General features: G+C 40.6%; 1 protein-coding gene across 3 annotated transcripts in view; it reads left to right on the top strand.

Moving 5' to 3' along the window:
- Positions 1-1,943: 1,943 nt before the first annotated feature.
- Positions 1,944-18,728, top strand: part of SIPA1L2 (signal induced proliferation associated 1 like 2) — a 126,931-nt gene continuing 110,146 nt past the window's right edge. For all 3 annotated transcript variants that reach the window (XM_066178790.1, XM_066178789.1, XM_066178788.1), the window contains exon 1: positions 1,944-2,214. The gene's annotated coding sequence lies outside the window, so the exon portion shown is untranslated. The remainder of the gene's footprint in view (positions 2,215-18,728) is intronic.

Raw genomic sequence — 18,728 nt, 5'->3', positions numbered from 1 at the left:
TTCGGCTTCCCTTCGTGCTCTGCTCAAGAGATGCGGCGTGCGAGAGGAACGGCAACAAGGAGAGAAAATTCAGCAATTGCTGCAGAGTCTGTCCTCGGAGAGAGGGACTCATCAGAACAAGCAGCCAGAGCCCTCTGGCTCGGAGGACTTGGTCAGCACGGAAATCAGAGACAAGCCCTGCCTGCCATGCTCTGTGCACACTCACACCTCTCCCGATTCCCTCTATTTCCATTTATATTTTCTGTCATTTTGTCATTTCATTCCGTTTTAAAGGAATGAACCTTCCAGGAGGGACGCTGCCTATAACAGGACAAAGTGAAAAATACACCGTTCCTTTCACTTGTGATGCATTTTTCTGAGGCTTTTTGTTAGGACACTAATAATGTTATTTCTGTGGTCATGTCAGTACAGAGACAGTGTACTGCCTAACTGAACTAGTGATTTTGGGTAGAAATGATAACATTCTAAAATAACATTTTAACCAAAACAATAACACTCAAGTAGGAATCCAAACCCTAACTAATGATTGTAATGCTTGCCAGTGCTTTCAATCTTGACACCTCGAAGTTCGTTCTAATAAGCCTGCATGAACCTATGCTTGGATTTATGATTGTGGACTTGTAAAATGTACACTATAGGAACAGTTAAATGCAATAACCCAAAATTTGGCCTTTGGATCTTTAGCACACACGTGACAGCTCCTTTCCACTTCTATGTTTCCAGCAAAAGGTAGTCAATGAGAAGTTTACTAAGCAGTGGAATATTTAAATGTCAACATTCAGCCTGCTTGCCAGAGCTGAGTGAACTGGTACAACCAGAAAGTTACTTACCCATGAGAGGTGGGTATGGGCGGAGGGGAAAGAAAGCAGGGGAGGACTGGAAAAACAAAAGAATCCTGGATTGTTTCTGTAGGGTTCTGTGGGAGTAGACTTTATTCCAATGGTATAGCAGGCCTCATAATTTGGGGTATGCAGATGGGAGCAGCCACATCAGTCCTGATAGCATCTTCTATTTTGCAGCCTCTGTGTAGAAGTGGGTCCTATGATTACAGATACGGTTCTTTGCAGAACTAGCCCACAGAGTAGAAATAGGGAAATTCAAATTCTGAAAACAGCCTTTGGTTTGCTTACCAGAACGTGTGGGGGAGGTGGAGAAAATGTGGATACCTAGCCATGGCTTATTTGGCAGGCAAACTAACCTGTTCAGGGCTGCACAAGACAGAGGGAAAAAGCTCCATGCTCCTGACCCACGTGAAACTTTAGAGGGGTACGCAGGAGGCAGAGCACACGGGGCAGTTCCAAGAACTCCACTGCCATGTGCTTCTGCTCCATAGGTGTCCCTGGTTTCAGGATGTGGGTAAGAGCACCCGCAGGAAGGAGCCCGCGGGCGGCAGGAGGGCAAGGGCAGGGGTTGAGAGCGGCCGGGCCGGGCGTCGTTGTCCAGGGTCTTGAAAGCGGAGTGCCCGTGCGGGGCAGGGGCAGGTGCCCGGCCGCTCTGCCGCGCTCGGCTGGGCACGGCAGCAGCTGGGGGCCCGGGCCGGCTGATGGACCGGCCGCTCACCGGCTCGCTGCCGGGGAGGGCCCTTCCCGGGGCCCCCCACGCTCTGCCTCTCTGTTTCCCTCACCCCACCTGTTGCTGGCTTCAGATCCCGAGCTGGCCGCCTGTCCCCAGGGCGCCCCGGGGATCCATCCCCTCCCGCGCCCCCGCCGCGGCGGGCGAGAGGCGGTGGGGAGGCGGTGTCGGGCCGCGGGGCGGGGAGCGGGTTCGGGATGCGCGACAGCGCCGGTGACCAATGCGGAGTTGGTCCCCCGGGACCGCGCCGGCGGAGGCGCTGGAGGCGGGGCCGGCGGGCGGGGCGGGGCTGCGGGCGTGCGGGGCCGGCAGGCGCGGGTGTGAGTGTCGCTGCTGCCCCCGCCTTCCCGCCGCCGCCCCGCCCTCCCGTCCGGCGGCGGAGCCGCACTCCAGAGCCGAGCGCCGGGAAGGGGTGGCGGGGGAACGAGAGGAGGAGCAGCGGCGCTCACGCCAGCCTGCAGTACCCCGCAGCACCCCAGTGGACGGCCCCCGGTTCCGTGCGGAGCTCCGGCGCCCGGCGGGTGACGTGTGCTGCGGGAGGGGAGCGGAGCGGAGCGGAGCCCGTGTGCGCGGGCGGGCATGGGGGTCCCGCGGCCGGAGCAGCCGGAGCGCGGGCAGAAGCGGCGGCCGCGGCAGCACCAGGTAAGGAGCGGCGCTCGCCGCCGCGTCCGTGCCCCGCGGGCGTGCGAGTGCCTTCCCTCCCGGGAACGGCTCGGGAGCACTTCAGGGAAGGGAGTGCTGTGAGGGCAGACCCATCTCCTCTTCCCTCAGGTGACTTTGGGAGGGAGGCTCGGCTTCTCCGGGCTCCGCGGGAGGACGGAGGGCTGGGGCGGGTGGAGAAGCGGCGGGGAGCCGCGGGCCCCCCTTCCCCAGCGGCACCCCGACCTCGCCCCGGCCGCAGCCACCCCGCCCCGGTGGGCACCGTGTGGCGGCCGGGGGGACTCGCTCCCGCACGTCGCCTTTATAAATAGCGATGCGATCCGCCCCGTAGAGAATGGCCCGGGGCGGCGGGGGTGTCCGCCGGGTCGCCAGTCACCTGCGGGGCGGTTCTGCCGCCGGCTGCGGCAGCCCGAGCACTCCGCTCCCCTCTCCGGGTCTCACTCCAGGAAATACTGAGTAAGTTTGCTCGGATCGGACATCTCTGGGGAGAGCCGCTGTTGAGAGCGGGGACGTGCAGCGGGGACCGCCAAGCGCTTGGGGTGGCAGAGGAGAAGCCTCTTCAGCCCGTGCAGTTTCCTTAAATGATTTTAAACACACACACACCCCCCCCCCTTTTTTTTTTTTTTTTTTTTTTTTTGGGTGACTGGATACGAGGCGCAGGCTGCATCCTTTTGCCCTCTTTGTTATCTTGTAACACTCCGGTAGCTGTGCAGGGGTCCGTTCTCCAAACTTGACGTTCCATTCGTTAAATAGCAGCCAGCTCGGCTCAACTTTGCCTCCAATTTTGTGCCGGGGGCTTCGCAGCCCTTCTGTGCCGGGCGGCAGCGCTGGGAGAGCCCCTGCGAATGGGGAAGTAGCGTTACGGAGGCTTGACAAAGGCAACTCCGAAGCTGACAAATTTCAGATATGGCTGTTAAGGTTCACGAAGTAGGTCAGTAAACTACCTCAGTACTTGGTGCTGCATTGTTTTAATACATCGGTGGTTTGAAAACTCGCTTTCAGCCTGGCTTTTCAAGAGGAAACGAGTTGTTTTTTTTTTTTTTATGATGCAAAAGACATGCAAAGTTAAAAGAGAATTGCACATGTAAATTTTCCCGAGCTCTTTTGTGCGCAGTTTTCACTTCTGAAAGTTAACACTAGATGGCTTTCTTATATCAGCTATCCTGCAGGGAAGGAAAGCATGTAATCTGTCTCTGCAGCCTGCTATTTCTGTGTTTGTCTATTTTTTTTTCTTCACGTGAATAGTAAACTATCTTCAGTTCTGCACTGATTAGACACGAGCAGATTTGAAGCTTGCTTACTAGCTGACATAATTCGTTGTTTGGATTAGCTCACGCTGCTGCTTTAGACTTGTTTTACGTATGTGTTACTAATATCTAAAGAAAGTTTGTTTAGTTGGAAGGTAACTCTGCATAATATTTACGTTGCTATAAAGGAAGGCAGCTGGATAACGCAGGATGTTTGAAAATGGGGAAAAGCCAATAATTCAGTCTCAGTTGTTACTTAGTTTGATGGGCTTCCTTTAAAAGGGACTCTAGTACATTAATACTGTCTGTTCAGCTATTTTCCTCCGAGATTCTGTACCTAGCTACCTTAGACTGAAACGTTTGGGGGTTGCATTCAGAACCATAGTGCTTCACAGCCTGCTGGATATAGAAATGCCTAGGCTTGATGCCTTTTTACTCTGTCTCTTGTGTTTTTACAAAATTGTGCCTTTTGTCAGTGGGAATGCATTATTTGCCCTTCATTCGCTTCTTTGGTGGTAGCTCTGAAACACTTCAATTTTCAAATTTGATCTTTGAAGTACCTTTTATTATTAATGCAAACATGTTTAAATCATCAAGAGCTCTAATGCATTATAGATATTTAAACATCACTTAGGGTCCGCAACAGTTGATTTATAATTTATGTAGCATTCATATAAAGCTAGATTTAGAGAGGTCTCTGAATGCATTGTCTTGCTTTTGCATGCCCAGTGGGTTACCTTAGCAGGTCATGCAGCACTCAGATGTAACACGAAGGAGTGCTTGTAAGGATGCCAGACTGTTTCACCAATCCTATTGGATCAATTAAAGATCATTTCATTCATATATGCCAAGGATATGATGTGAAGCTTAGGACTAAACAAAAGCTCAATTCTTTGTAGCTGGTATTTGCTTACTGTGCATATCAGAGTAATTTTAAAGGTTTATATTTCATTTTCCTGAAAGATAGATAATATCGTCTCTTTTTGTAGGCATTTACTGACATGCCATTACTCAAGTGCATTGTGAAATACTCTTGCAAATGAAGAGAGTCAGATGAGGAATTAGGCAAAGCAGTGGTCAAACAGGCAAAACCATCCGTGTTTTTTTGCTGATTTTGACTTTTATGACTGAACCGAGGCAGTTTGTTTTTCCACTTCCAGCTTCATACTGGACATAGGCAGGTATTGCGCCTAAGCTCTTTATCTGCAGATCACCTCTTCAAACTGCAGAAGAAAGGAAGTGTTTTCTCCTTGCCTTGGCTGGAGTGACGATTATATTTAGATGGTTGGATGTTAAGATATTTTCAGTAGGTTCCTGCCTTTTACTGCTGAGAGATCTAGTTTGGGAATATAGAGGGAGAAATGCTATTCTGTTATGATGATACGAGTTACAGATTGTGGAAAGAGGGTGGGGCACTGGGTTATCTAGTTTCTCACGTTAGTCATCCCAGATTACCAACAGTAGCTGTTTTGACAGCTTGAAATGAAATCAGGGTTTGACAAATGCTCTTTTCTCTTTCCATGCAGTTTTTGCTTTGCAATTTTAAATGCTTTGCAATTTTAAAATGTTTGAGTAAGCTGGGTTGTGGATCAGTGAAGTGGAATTTGCTGTTTATTTTCTGTGTGTTGCAATACTCTCCTCAGAGTAGAAGATTTTTTGTATTAGGTAACATAATTTATATCTGATTCTTTAAAATGTTACCTCTTGCAAAGTCAAGACCAACTTCAGTTTATCTTTTTATTTTTGGCACAGTTTTCATCCTTTTATAAATCTGGACAGTTCATGAAGTTTAAGATAGGGGTGCCCCTAATAGTCTTTTTCAGCCCTGGTTTTTCTACCTGAATTTTGAGAGAAGAGTGTGAGGACAGTCTCCCAATTCCAGTAATCCAATGAGAAGAATTTATGAGGAAATTTGTATTTTGTAGTTTGAAAAGTAAGTTTCACAGCTGTTCATTGGCTTGTTTGTTAAACACTAGTTGTTTACATAGATTGCATTAAGAATAACATTAATTCCTGATGACATTCAGTGATGATGTCATATGACTGGTTACATTTTTAAGAATTGTCAGGATTTCACATGAATAGCTGGGTTTTTTTTTAGTTTGTTGTGAAAGAGCAAACTTAATGTTAAACATCTGATTTATCCTGACAGAAGTAAATGAGAGAGAACCTGCCTTCCTTTGTAGTAAAGCACTGACCTTGGATTTAAAGTCACTTTGAGGCATAATTGAATGAGCAGAAGATTGAAAAGGATTATTATAATTGGTGATACTCTTCTAGTTTTTAGTTAGACAGGACAGCAGTAGGCAGAAATGTCATTGTGATTAGTTTGCACCATAGTTCTTACTAGAAGATATGTAGGCTCTTGTTTGGATCATGAAACTGTAATTACATCAGCAGTTAACTACTCAAGATTTATAAGTGGATTCTTCTGGTTTTCTGGAATTACTTAAATAACGAGCAGTGCATACATAATTAAAGGTTTTGTTTAAAAAATGTCTTGAATCCTTACGGGGATAATCTGAACGTGTAATAAATGTAAGCAGCTGCTGTACCGTCTTTTTGGACATGCAGGCAAACAGCTTTATTGGATTCGATGCTTGTAAGACATTTGAAGAATAGTAGATGTTTGAAATGAAGTAGGCATTTATTTTAGTGCTGTTAACTGGGGATTCTGTGTTCCTTTGGAAAAAGACCTGTAGCTACTTTTTTTTAAAAGCTGTGACGTGTAATGTAAAAAGATACCACAGCTATTTTTTGAAAGTGTGGGAATCTAGAAGGAGGCTAGAGGAGCAGTAGTAAATTGGCTTGTAGTAGCTGGGAGGCTGGAAGGTGGAAGTAGCTGAGGTTGTCTGGCTGCCCCTCCCCCACAGCAGCTTAAATAAAATTCTGAGCACAGGACTTGGAGTTTTGCCACTGACTTTGAATCTTTCCTTATATAATGTCTTCATTTTTTTGTTCGAGATCCTGCAAAGTTGCATACCCAGCTCTGCAGATATTTGTGTAATGCTCCTGTATTGTTTGCTGTTTCTTATTTCCTCCCCCTCTCCCTTTGCTGCCTGAATTCTCACTGCATAGTGGCAGTGGATTGTGATAATGTCTGCCTGCATTTATGTGTGCCATGTGTCCTCTAACATAAATCCCATCAAATCATTTCCATATAACTTACAACTGAAAAGTCATATTGTGAAATACCTATCCTTCAAAGACTACTTAAAAGATTAAAGATACAAAGCTCTCATAAAAGTCGTCAATTTGCCCTTCCATTTCCCTTTAGGCTCACCAATTTTTTTTAATGCCTGATACAAACTGTTAGAAACCTGAAAGAACTGTTTTACAAGTTACAGGAACAACAGATTACAATACTTAAAATGATTTTTATTAGGAAAAGTACTCTGAGAACATTAGATATTCTGTGGCAGGTTAATTTAAATGCAATAAAATGTGTTTTAATACTTTTATAAATTTTTTCTAGTGGTTTGACTTTTTTTTGGTGTTTTGTTTTGGGTTGCCTTTTTTTTTTTCACTTGTTTGTATCGTATATATGAGATGGAAAGGAGATTCTGGGCCACCTTATATTTAATCTTGGATTTTTACTGACAGTTAAGTCAAATCTGATAAATTGTGAAGAGATGTGACAATGAAATGGCGATTAAGGTGAGTAAGGGCAGAGGAAAACATTCTAAAGTATGTGTTATAAGGGCACATAGTGTTAAAGTATGTTTTGCTAGTTTTTTCCCTTTCATGTGGGAGAGTAAAAAGAAGTACTGAAATTAATGCATAGTTAGCAAAATAGTCATTGGAAAAACCAGCTCTATTGCCTATATTCCTATATATGTGAAGAAGGTATTCGTGAAAAATAGGACATTTCAGTCAGGGTTTTTCCAGGTGTGTTGTTTTGATTTTTTCCCACCTGAGAGTTGCAAGTTATTTAATCATTCTTGTCTGGTTGTTCTCCTTTGTGGCTTTCTCTTCAAAATGAACTATTTCCTACTTTTAAATACCTACAGTGCATTCAAGGAAAAGAGCACTTCTCTGCTTCTAGTGTTTTTCTGGCTTCTCAGCACTGAAAATGAATACCTGATATGTTTTAGCATGAAATCCTGTTGTAATACTAGCATGACACAAAGTGGAAAAATAAGTGTGGGGGGAAGAAAAGAACAGATGAGTGTGGCTGTGTCTGTTCATACGTTCTCATGCCTAATGTGCATGTCATCTACGGTGTGTAAGCAAGTGTATGTGTTTTGCTGTGCTGGTCTTGCTTATTGCAGTGCCAGCTGCCCTTGAAGGATTTGGAGCAGTTTACAGTGATCAGGTTGTCTGTAGGGTTCTGCTGTAGTAAAGTAAGTCTTGGTTTTACTTTGTAAGGTTGTCAGGACAACAGCTTATTATTCTTACTCCTCTTGGAGTTTCCCTTAAACAAGGGAGGGAGCTTTTTCAAAGGCAGTGGCTGCCTTGCCTCAGTGGGCTGCAGGATTGCCAGCTGTGATTTGGGTTCAGCAGGACGCTCTGGGCTTGTTGTGTAAAAATTCTAATTGATGATGAATGCAAGCCCAGTGTGAGAATAATTTTTCTTCATTGGACTAATGTGAAACAGCCCATTGTATTTACAAACCCATGGCCTATTTTCTCCACCGTATTGTCATTAATCTTCTGTTCTCTTCCATCTGAGGCTCAGAGAAAAATGTTTGAAAATTGACAGTATGGAGCTTGTGATAAGAGTTGAGACAAGGTAGGAATTAGTTTAAAGCTATGTTATGTCGGTGTGCTACAGTCTGACACTGGAGCTAACAAGCGAAATCAACTGGGGGTTTCTGTTAGGTTGGGTTTGTGATGTCTTTGACAAAAACATCAGATGAAGCTGGTGTTCCGTGATAAGCCACACAGTAACTGTTGAGGTGTTGGCATTTTGAAGAGCTACTGTTCTGCTCTTGTTACATGGTAAATTAGAAAAAGAATGCGTGTTGTTAAATACAGCAAACTAAATGACTACAAAGTCATTCTCTGAGTATGGTCATTGTATGCAAGAGGTGCAAATATTTTCAACTGCAATAACTTTTAGATTGTTGGGATGTTCAGGGGTGGGAAGCTTGTTGGGATGTTCAGGGGTGGGAAGCTTGTTGGGATGTTCAACAGGCGAAATCACATGAAGAAAGCTTTTAAATAGCTGAGGATTTTAAAATTACTATTTCATAAAATGAGACCTTTTTTGGCACTTCCATAGCCTCCTTTATAATATTGTTGTAGAGGGATTCCTTAGTTTGATCTGAGTTCTTTGATCTGGGTACAGCTCTAAGTAGTCAATTAAGTGATGTCCAGGTATTTAAAATCCTTTTAACAAAACCATAACCTTCTATTTCAAATTTCCCTTTTCAGAAAACTGAAACAACAGTCCATTCACAGAATAATTTGGCAGAGGTTCATAGGCATCTGCATTCAGTCCTGGAAGCTGCCTGGCAGAATTAGAAACTATTGGGATAAACCTGTCAGTGTTCAAAAATATTTTCTCCCTTGTCTGGCTATCATTTTTTTGAGAGTGGACAGGTACTTCAGAGGTGGGTGTCTTCCCCCTCTCAGATCCTCTGCTGTTTCCACCCCCTCCCCCCAAAATTTTCTTAGTATTTTGTACATGTATTTGAATCCCGTAGTCTTGTTTGCATAGGAAACCATTTCAAAAGGTTTTTTTAAGGTTGGTGAGATGAGGTGGAGTAAATAGAGTGATTGGTGTGAACAACAGTGTGTGTACAGGTTTGCTCATTTCCACTTCTCTTTAAAAGTAGAATTTGAGCAGTTTGTTACAAGAAGGAATCAGGATAGATGAGATTACCTAAACTGGTCAAGAGCTGTACAGGTGGTTGCTCAGAGTGCTACTCTGAAAAACCTCAAATATAAATTGACCTCAAATATTTTCTATAAAGGATGAAGTTTCTACTGATAGGGCGGAGGGTTTTACTGACATTCTGAGCCAGGCTGCTTAACCTGGATCCCTGGAAATCATTGCCTCTGGTGGAGGTTTCTGAGTGAAGGGCAAGCACTACTTCATTAGTCTGTGAGATTGTCAGATTTGGTAATTTTGCTAATGTCGGCTTCTTTCACACTGGGAATGCTTTGTGCTTTTTCTCTGTGGTTGTTTAAACTTTGAAATCAAGATTCTAGGAGCGTAACTACCCTTGAAAACTTATCTATCAGATTCTGCTGAGTCAAATAGGCTCAAAAAATCTTGAGGTGGAGAGAGGTGTTGCACTGTGATTGTATAAGCCTTGTTTCCTTAGGAAATAAAAATTGGTGACCATTTTTTCTGTTACACTGATCTGCGGCAAATAGATACTCCATTTGAAAAGTGTTTTGTTTTTACTTTGTATTTTACTGCTGTATTTTTTAAAGTATTGTTACATATATAAGAATGCATTAAAACTATCAATGTACAGAGTGTACCTTTCTGGCTGGTAATGGGTGTACAAACTGTCTTCGTATACACAAATTGTTAATTGAGTATCTACCCTTGCTTTGTGTGGCTGAGTGTTAAAATAGAATATTTACATATATACCTAATAATAATCCTTTCTCCTGGGGAAAGTAGATGCTTAATAGTAAAGTTTTTCTCCTTCTTATGTAGGCTGTATCCAACAGTATCAATATTCCTATCCACTCATTTTCCAGTGTTCAGTATGCCTGTAAGTCAGAGGCGTTTAAAGTTGCAAGTTATTTCTTTTTCTCTAGGTCAGCTGTCTCAATTGCATCTCTCAGTACAATTGTATGTATTCTTTATGGCAGTTACAGTAATCACTGCAGGGAGAATAAATAACAAGAAATATCTAAAATCTGTTAGATATTTGTCTCTGTGATTTAAGTACTGGTAATAACATTGAAAAAACAATTCTACAATATAAACCATTCTCAAGTGTTGTCTTCTATGAGTGTGAGCATTTGCCCAACTAGAAATCCCTTATGTAGGGGTCAGCATATGTGTGGCAGCTGTAGGTATAATATTAATCAATTAAATTGATAAATAAGTTTAAACTTCCTTTAAGAAATTATTCGTATTGCTTTGTTAGTGTGAAGTCTTTCCTATTTCATGACTCATGTATAAGGTGGATAATGACTTTAGGTTTCCTTGGTTGGGTGATGAAATTAGCTTTTATTTTCATGGACTATATTTACAGATTCTGAAACGTAAACCTAGTCATTATATATGTTTCATACATAAACATTTTTCTTTAGTCCTATGTTTTCTTCCTTATTAGGAAGGAATCTACTGGAGTTCTGTGAGTTATGTGTTCAGTTTTGTTTTCTTTTTCCACCTTAAACAGTAATTAAAATAGCCTCGTTTGAAGTTTCTGAGCATCTTTTATGCACTTATTTGTAGTTGTGGGGCCTTTCTGTGTGCTACTGAAACTGTAAATGCCAACAGATTGGATTTAATATTGCTTAGGGCAGTTGGACCATCATTTTTCTTCAGTTTATCTAGGCTTTTAGCATGATAGTCAGGCTCAAAACATAGCACCTAATGGTTTGTATTCTACCTGGGGATGAGTTACAAGTGGAGTACTGTAGTGGGACCTATTTTCTTTAGTACCTTGTTCAGTGACCTGAAGCAGGAGATGAAGTCAAATTTGTCAAATTTGCATGTGACATCACGTTGTGGGAGTAGTTGACACATTCGAGGACAGCGCTCTGCAGCTGAGAGAGGCTGCTGGAATGGACCGTGATGAACCCCGTGACATTCCACAAGGATAAATTAATCTTCTTACCACTTGCCACAGGACGGGGTAGGGAGTGACTTCCTGGGAGACAGCTCTGCTGGAAGGGACCTGCACATTCTGACATGGGAGTCAGCACGTCAGGCTGCACTGACAGTGACAAATGCCAGCAGCACACTAGGCTGGTGAGCAGAAGCACAGCCAGTGGGTTGCCAATACTCAGCATTCTTCAGGCTATCACTTTGGAAATAACCCATCTGGTTTTGGTTTCTCCAAATACATTGAGTAAATTGAATCTAATTCAGTGGAAACCCAGGAAAATGAGTGGCTTGGAGCACATAAGGAGAGACTGAGAGAAATGGCTTTGCTCAGCCTGGGAATCAGAAAGCTCAGAGGATGCTCAAGAGCTGCCTCACAAGGTGATACCTTAGATGTTAACAGGAGCACATAGCCAGGCCCTTTACAAGGCTACATGACAGCAGGAACAGAAGAAGTGGTCACAGTTTGAAATGGGTGAGGTTCTGATTTGGCACCTGCAAATAAAAGTCACCCTAAAGACACTGAGGAGCTGGAATAGGTAGCACAGGTTGTCAAATCTACATACTTTGCATTTTTTTAAGATTAGGCAGGGCAAAGCCCTGAGCAAGTCAGTCTGAGTACAATGCTGTTGTGGCTTCCAGTGTGAATTAATCTAGGAAATATCACAACTTTTTTGTGGTATCAGTTGCTCTGATAATTTTAGTTGATATTCCAGCACACTGTGATTCCTCTTTATCATATTACGGAATTTGTACAGAATATTTCCCTGTTACAGTATTGTGAAGATATGAGTCTTTTTACAAGACTCATTATGGCCTTGTATTATAGGCATGTATTATATATCCCTTGTTTAAACCAGTAGACTAGAATTCCCAAATAAATAATTGGCAGTTAAATATTTTGTAATTAGAGAACTTAACAATAAAATAAATGCTTAAAGACAATAGCATGTCCTCTCAGGTTTGGCTTCAGAAATACTTTGCTGACCTTGTCACTGAATTTTAAAACAGGTTAGCAATACTAGAATTTGAATGTGTGAATTTCTATTGAGCAATTCCACTGGATCCCTTCCAAAAGATTGTTTTACTGTTAAAGAGCAGGATGTGAATTTGAAATTGGCTCTCAAAAAGTCAAACTTAGATTTGTATTTGGTTCTTTTGTTTTGGCTACTAATTTTAGTATGGTGAAGCTTGTGATAACTCACACTAGAGGTATCCATGTGTCTGGGAAAAAAATCTGTGATTTGTCTGAGTATTTAAAAATACAAATTAAAATGGTTCTGTTCTGAAAACATCTTCTGTTTGCACTTTTTAAATGTTCAGCCTTAACCTCTTAGTTTCATTAGCTATAAACAAGAGCCAGCAGAAGCTTGAGATGATTCCGGCTCTTGCTCATCCAGCTTCACAGTGGTTACACATTTAAGTATTTCTGTGTTTACCAAAGCATGAACCAGACCTTCAGATCCCCGTTTTGGATTTTAGAATCCGTCTTCTTAAGTGTTTAAAATTTCAGGCGTTTGTATAACATTCAGCTTCAGTATGAAAGAAGTTGCAAATACATGCTGAGATAATCAAAACAAACAGGAAAGGTAATGGAAAGAATTTCCTTTAGGGTAAAATTCCTTAAAGTTGAAATAACTCTGATAGATAGTGCTTGTCAATTGGCAGGGAAAGTTGAGACTTGCCTTCTGGAGATTTTATTTTGCTGAAAATGGGAGAACATGGGAAAGCTCAGTCAGATGTCCTTTTTAAGCCATACTTTCAGAAAAAAAAAAAAGAATTTAAACATTAATTCTTTAAACTTATGAATCTTCAAAATTATTGCATTAAGACTGATGGTAAGTACAGATCAGCATTTTGTAAAACCTTCAGAACTAAGTAATTCATTAGTGAGTTTAAAAAGTCTGTTCATTGGCATTTTATTTTGAGTGCAGGACTAAGCTTTTGAAATTAATCTCCTGATCTTTCCACTTAACAATATTTTGCATGATGGAGAAGTTTCAGAGAATGTAAAATATATTTCTTTCTCATGAAACTAACCCAAATGAAATGGTGACGTTAACATAGATTGTGTTTCTAGTTCTGAATGCTATACAGTGTGACAGAGAAATTGAGAAATGGAAGTTAAAAAGAGCACTGCTGAAAGCTGATGTGCTTTACAAAAATTTAAGGTGAATATTTGAGAAGAAAGCAAATATCAAGATGAAACCAAGTTTATGGAGTAAACACTTATTTCTCAGTATTCAGGAAGTAAATATTTTCTCTAACTTGTTATGACTTGGACAGAATTATAAAAATATTGTGTCTTCATTTTGTCAAGCTCACTCGAGTTGAGTAATCTGAGACATGGTTACTCAATGGGAAGGGTACTTAAAATAAACAAAACCCACCAAACCCCCCCACACTATTAAGGAAGGTGATTGAGAACTCTTGTTCTGCAGGTTTAAAAACATTACATCCACTGCACCTACTTTGCTCTTTAGGTTTTTTTCACGTTCATCTTGAGGTGGAAAAAAATACTTACTCCTTGAGCTGTCCCCTCATCTGTCTTCCCTTTTCTCCTCATGAAGGCAGTATGGCTGTTACATAAATTCTTAGTGGAAAGATCACAGATCACTGTCTTGTAATATTGACTTTTTCAGTGTTTCATTTTTGTGGCTTTTGCTTGCTATAGTAGTTTGACTCATAGATTTGATCACATACCAGTGTTTTGATTACTTGAGCCAAAATAATAACACAGCTTGGTATATTTGCTTTGTATTTTTCTGTTTCTTTACTTTTTTTTTTTCATTTAAAGTAGCTTTCAACGAAATTGCAACTAATTGCCAGTAGCCCAGCTGATTTATAGCAACAATATAAAAATTCTCATAGTCAAGCTGACTACAATAAAACCTTGCAGTTATGAGATATTATGAAAATCTGAGCTTCTAATAAAATGTTTATGGCCTTCAACCTTTTTGGCAATAAATTAAAAAAAAAAAAATCTGTTTAGAATGCTTTTTTTCCTTAAAGTCTAATGACATAATTTCTGCTCTAATACTTTTCTCCTCCCACATAGAGTCTTTCATTCTGCTGTAAAAGTTTTCATGCCCTTCACTCGTGCTCTGTTCTGTGTCCTACACCCCTCTACTGACTTGCCATTACCCACTTGCGGAACAAAAAATGGCTTTTCTTTGTTTAAAAAGCGTAGGACTGTGGTCCAGCTGCAAAACTCACTGAAACCCCAGGTGGTTTACTCTGCCCAAAGGGGCTAAGAGTGTGGTTTATCTCTTTGGAGGCTGGAGGCAGAGCACACCTCCTGGTGAAAGACAGCTGGCTGTCAGCTCCTGGGACCTTCTGGCTGGGAAGTGTGTGCTCAGATTTGCATCCTACCCATAAGGTTTCACATTTGTTGCTGCCAAGAGGTTGTGCTCTCAGACCCTGAGTAGTCCAACACCACAATTTGCCCCTTGACCACTGGTAAATTGATGAAATTCCTTTTCCAGCTGATCATTTAAAGGAATGGAGTAGAAGAGTAGATGGAGTATGTTTTTTTGACATACGGAGTGTGCTGTCCTTTCAAACACCTTGGACTTTAAACGGTTTTCTATCTCAGCAGTTGGAGGAAATAAAAACTTTGCAGGAGGTTCCAAAGACCAGAAGGATCACAAAGATGGTGGTGGAGGAGGGGGCTAAAGAGGAATTGTTTGTTTGAATGGGCTTCAAGTGCCTAAATACTTTTCAGGATACAGATATTGTCCTTTTTAATTTTCCCCCCTCTTTAAAACCTATACGACTAGCGCATTAACCGTGTGATGTTTGGGTATAGTGGCAATGAAAGCCTCTTGAGCCTCCATGCCATCAATATATTGAATACTTTGAACAGAATGATTTTGTCACATTTAGAATCAGGGTTTTTTTCTTATTTTAACATCTTGCCCGAAATGTACAATTAGTATTTATACTCTGAAAGTTGTTTGTAAATTTAATGATAACTCTGCTATCCTTGATAGAAATAACTTCACTTTTCTTTTTTCTTCTCTATGTGACTACCATAGCCACTGGTATGTTTGAATATTATCTTTGTAATCAAAAATGTACAATTTGTAGAACTTCCACAGTATGAGTACATGGAAAAACTAAGTTAATAAAGATGCCCTTATCTTTTTAGAAGAGTTGATAACACTCATGTTTAAGAGGCAAGAAGGTATAAGGCAATGTTTTCTGGGAAGTTAATATATTAACAGCAGTTTTTCTCCAGAAACTCATGGGCTTTATAACAGGTGGATATTTTTGCCTTTGAAGTGCTCTTGAGGGAGAGTGAGAAGACCAAGTGAATGAAAACACATGGGAAATATGAACAAAAAAAATTTGAATACCTCAATTCATACAAAATGCTCTCAATTTTTGTTAGATTTTAAAAAATGTTCATCTGAAAGAAAATAAATCACTTGAAGCTTCATTGTTATAAATTAAGCACTTGATGAGATGAATTTAGGTGGTGGGTTTGGGGGTTTTTTTCTTGTATCAAAAGAATGCCATTCAGTTCTTTCTTGACTGCTCTTTTATAATTACAGATGGGAGTGCAGCTCTGTGTTTTATGATCACTGATATTTTGAGTAGAATATTTGAGGATTTGGGATTTATATTAGGCAAACCTCAAGCTTGCTTTGTATGCCTTTTTCCTGTATTTTTTTCCAAGACTAATTTTCCATTATTATATTGTGAGCAGTTTATAACAAAATGATGGCCTGTTTGTGTAGGAGTCCACAAGTGAGTAACTACTCTGAATGCCTTAACCCTGTGGCCTTCACAGAACAAAAAAATATGTCTGAAACTTAACACTGTCTTTTGTGATAGAGGGATATACGAGAAAAAATGAAAAACTTGCAAAGTGAGTCTCTCTTTGTACAAAACTGTCACTGCCCTGCTCGGCTGATAGAGATTCTTTTCAGCTGTCACTTTCAATACAAAGGGGACAAAGCCTGTGCCTGGACTTACTCCCACTGTTTCAGTCTGAGTTTTATCTAAAGCAGAGTCTGATGCCTGCAAGATGATTGACCATTTGTCCCATCAGAGTGCCAAGGTCTAGAATACTGACCTCTCTGTGTTTTCTAAGTTCATGATCAGTTTTTAAAGTATGTTTGTTTCAATAATTAAAACTAGGTACTATTTTTCTCTTGTGGCAGGGGATAAAAAAGCTGTCAAGCAAAAATATTCTGCTCTCTTCATATCCAAAGTATATTAGATTGTCTTTTATGTTCTTTTTTTTTATTTTTTTCTTCTCTTTGTCTATACTTCTTAAATCTGGGTTAACTTGAGAATACTTCGGTTTTCTGCAAAAACCAGTTGTGTGCCTGGTTTTTCTTAAAAGCGTGAGCTGCTTAAAAATCTTATAGATGATAATCATGATTGAACCAAGAAATACTGTCCCTTAGTGGGAAGGGGGAAGACATGCTGGGTGATATTTAGGATATTTGTGATAGAGGCAAAGTGTGTATACTGCAATTAAACAGTTGTCTTGAGCATGAAAAGAAATAAAACAAAACAACAGTAATGATCTTGGGTTGGGGAATAGGGAAGTCTTTGCCACATGTGAGAGGGGTGAGTGGCTTGGGGGTATATGTTTGGGTGCCTGTGCACACATCTGAAACGTAGAAAGAGAAATAAGACATAACTATGAGTGACTGTTTCATTGGCTGTTCCAAGTGGGCAAAAGAAGCAAAACTCTCAGGTCTGAAACACAGCACTGGTGAGACTTTTGTTGTTGATCTTGGGTTTGTAAGTCAGAAGGAGGAGACAGTTTATCCTTGGTCTGTGATGTTTATGATTTAGAAATTTTGTTTTTTGATTGCTGGATGTTTACTCCTTGTAGAAATGTTATACTGTTTGGCTGCAGGTTTTTATTACTCTTTCATTTTATTGCAGTTTTTGACATGAAATAAATCTTCCAACCTTAATGGGTATAAATTATTATATGTATAATTTTTATTGAGATAAAACTGTGTGGTGGCAAACAGTTTCAAAATATTTGTAAATCAATATTTTAATCCAGTCTTCTTCCTAGGAGCAACTGAAGCCTCATAATAGCAAGCTTCGTCTTGGTTTTGGTTCCATGGCTGAGATAAAGGGCGTGTTTCTAGAACTTCAAAAGCCTTGAAAGTTTATTTCAAGTTAGGTTAAATTGCTCTGATTTACTGAATTTTTTAACAGGACCAAAAGTCTGCTCCCACAACAACGTGGCAGATCAAGGTGCTGGATGAATGAGGGAGACCTGGTGTTGAGGCAGATGTGGCACAGGCTGGTGCCAAAGCTGTGCTCCACCTTTACTAGGTAGCAGGGTGCATGAAGGTGCAGAGCCTTGCTGGCTTTCTCCACTAAGATACTTGCACATTTGGGTATGAAAGACAGCAAGAAACTTGGTGTCTTTTTAGGTCCCAGTCGAGGTACGTAGCATTCATTATTTTAATTTGCGTTATCACCTATGCATGCAGTAGGAGTGTGAACCTCATGAGGATGTTTGGGGAAAAAGAAATTAAAATTTGTGGCTTAAAAAACACCCATTGAGAGAATGAGTTTCTTTCTTTGTATAAATGTAGTAATTAATTTTTTTTTACAGAAAACCTGTTTGAATTTATTAAACCATATTATCTTAGTGTAGGTTCCTAGTTTTATATTATAATGTATTTTGATTTTCTTAAATAAATACGTCCAAAATCTGCTTACTGTTGTTTTATTAAGAATTAGAATTGGTCATATTTGAATTGTATTGGAATCTGATAGATCTTAACTGGTGGATTTTAAGTTAAGATAGTAAATGCCTCTTTTAACACTATTTTTATTGCTTTGGTGTGTACTGATATTGTTGTAGAAATATGGGGAGGGTTTTTTTCTTCTGGGAAACTTTTTTTTTTGTTCACTGTGTTATATGTGGCTGTTACTCCAGTTTTTAAATACTGAATATCTGTAGGAACTCTACAGTTAAGGGCATTTATGTAAGTTCAGAAGCAGATGGCCTTTTAAAATACACAAATCCAGAGTCTATCCTACTGAGGGAGAAAAAACTGCTGTATGTGGCACATGGAGAAGTGAAAACGTTATCTCAGCTAGTTATTCAACAATTTAGATGTGTTGTATTTTTTTTTTTTTTTTATTTTCCCCAGGCAGTAAAATGTAAAAAAATGCCCTGAAAAACACTGCTTTCATGTATTTCTGGTACAGCAAACAAGCCTGGTTCTTAGCAATTTTTTGTTTTGTTTTACAGGAGGCATGCTATTATCTGTGCCTCTCCTCATCTCTCTTCTCGTGCAGTAGTGCCTTCAGAGGCTTCTAGTTTGATTGGCAGGCTGGCATATTTAGGCATGTCTGAAATACAAACTGTGGGTTTTGTTCAGAACCATACGAACTGTGCTGTATTTGAAATAAGTTACTGGAGTTTCATCTGCAAGAACAATGACCTTAAGAATTTAAACTGGAAAATTTGTACAGTCAGAAGTCTCTGGTGGATTTTATTTTTTTGTAATAGAAGAGAA

This window comes from Chamaea fasciata, unplaced genomic scaffold (genome assembly GCF_029207755.1).
Source record: "Chamaea fasciata isolate MVZ Bird 193981 ecotype frontalis unplaced genomic scaffold, bChaFas1.0.hap1 SCAF_3, whole genome shotgun sequence".
Taxonomy (NCBI): domain Eukaryota; kingdom Metazoa; phylum Chordata; class Aves; order Passeriformes; family Sylviidae; genus Chamaea; species Chamaea fasciata.
This window is presented reverse-complemented; position numbering and strand designations above follow the sequence as displayed.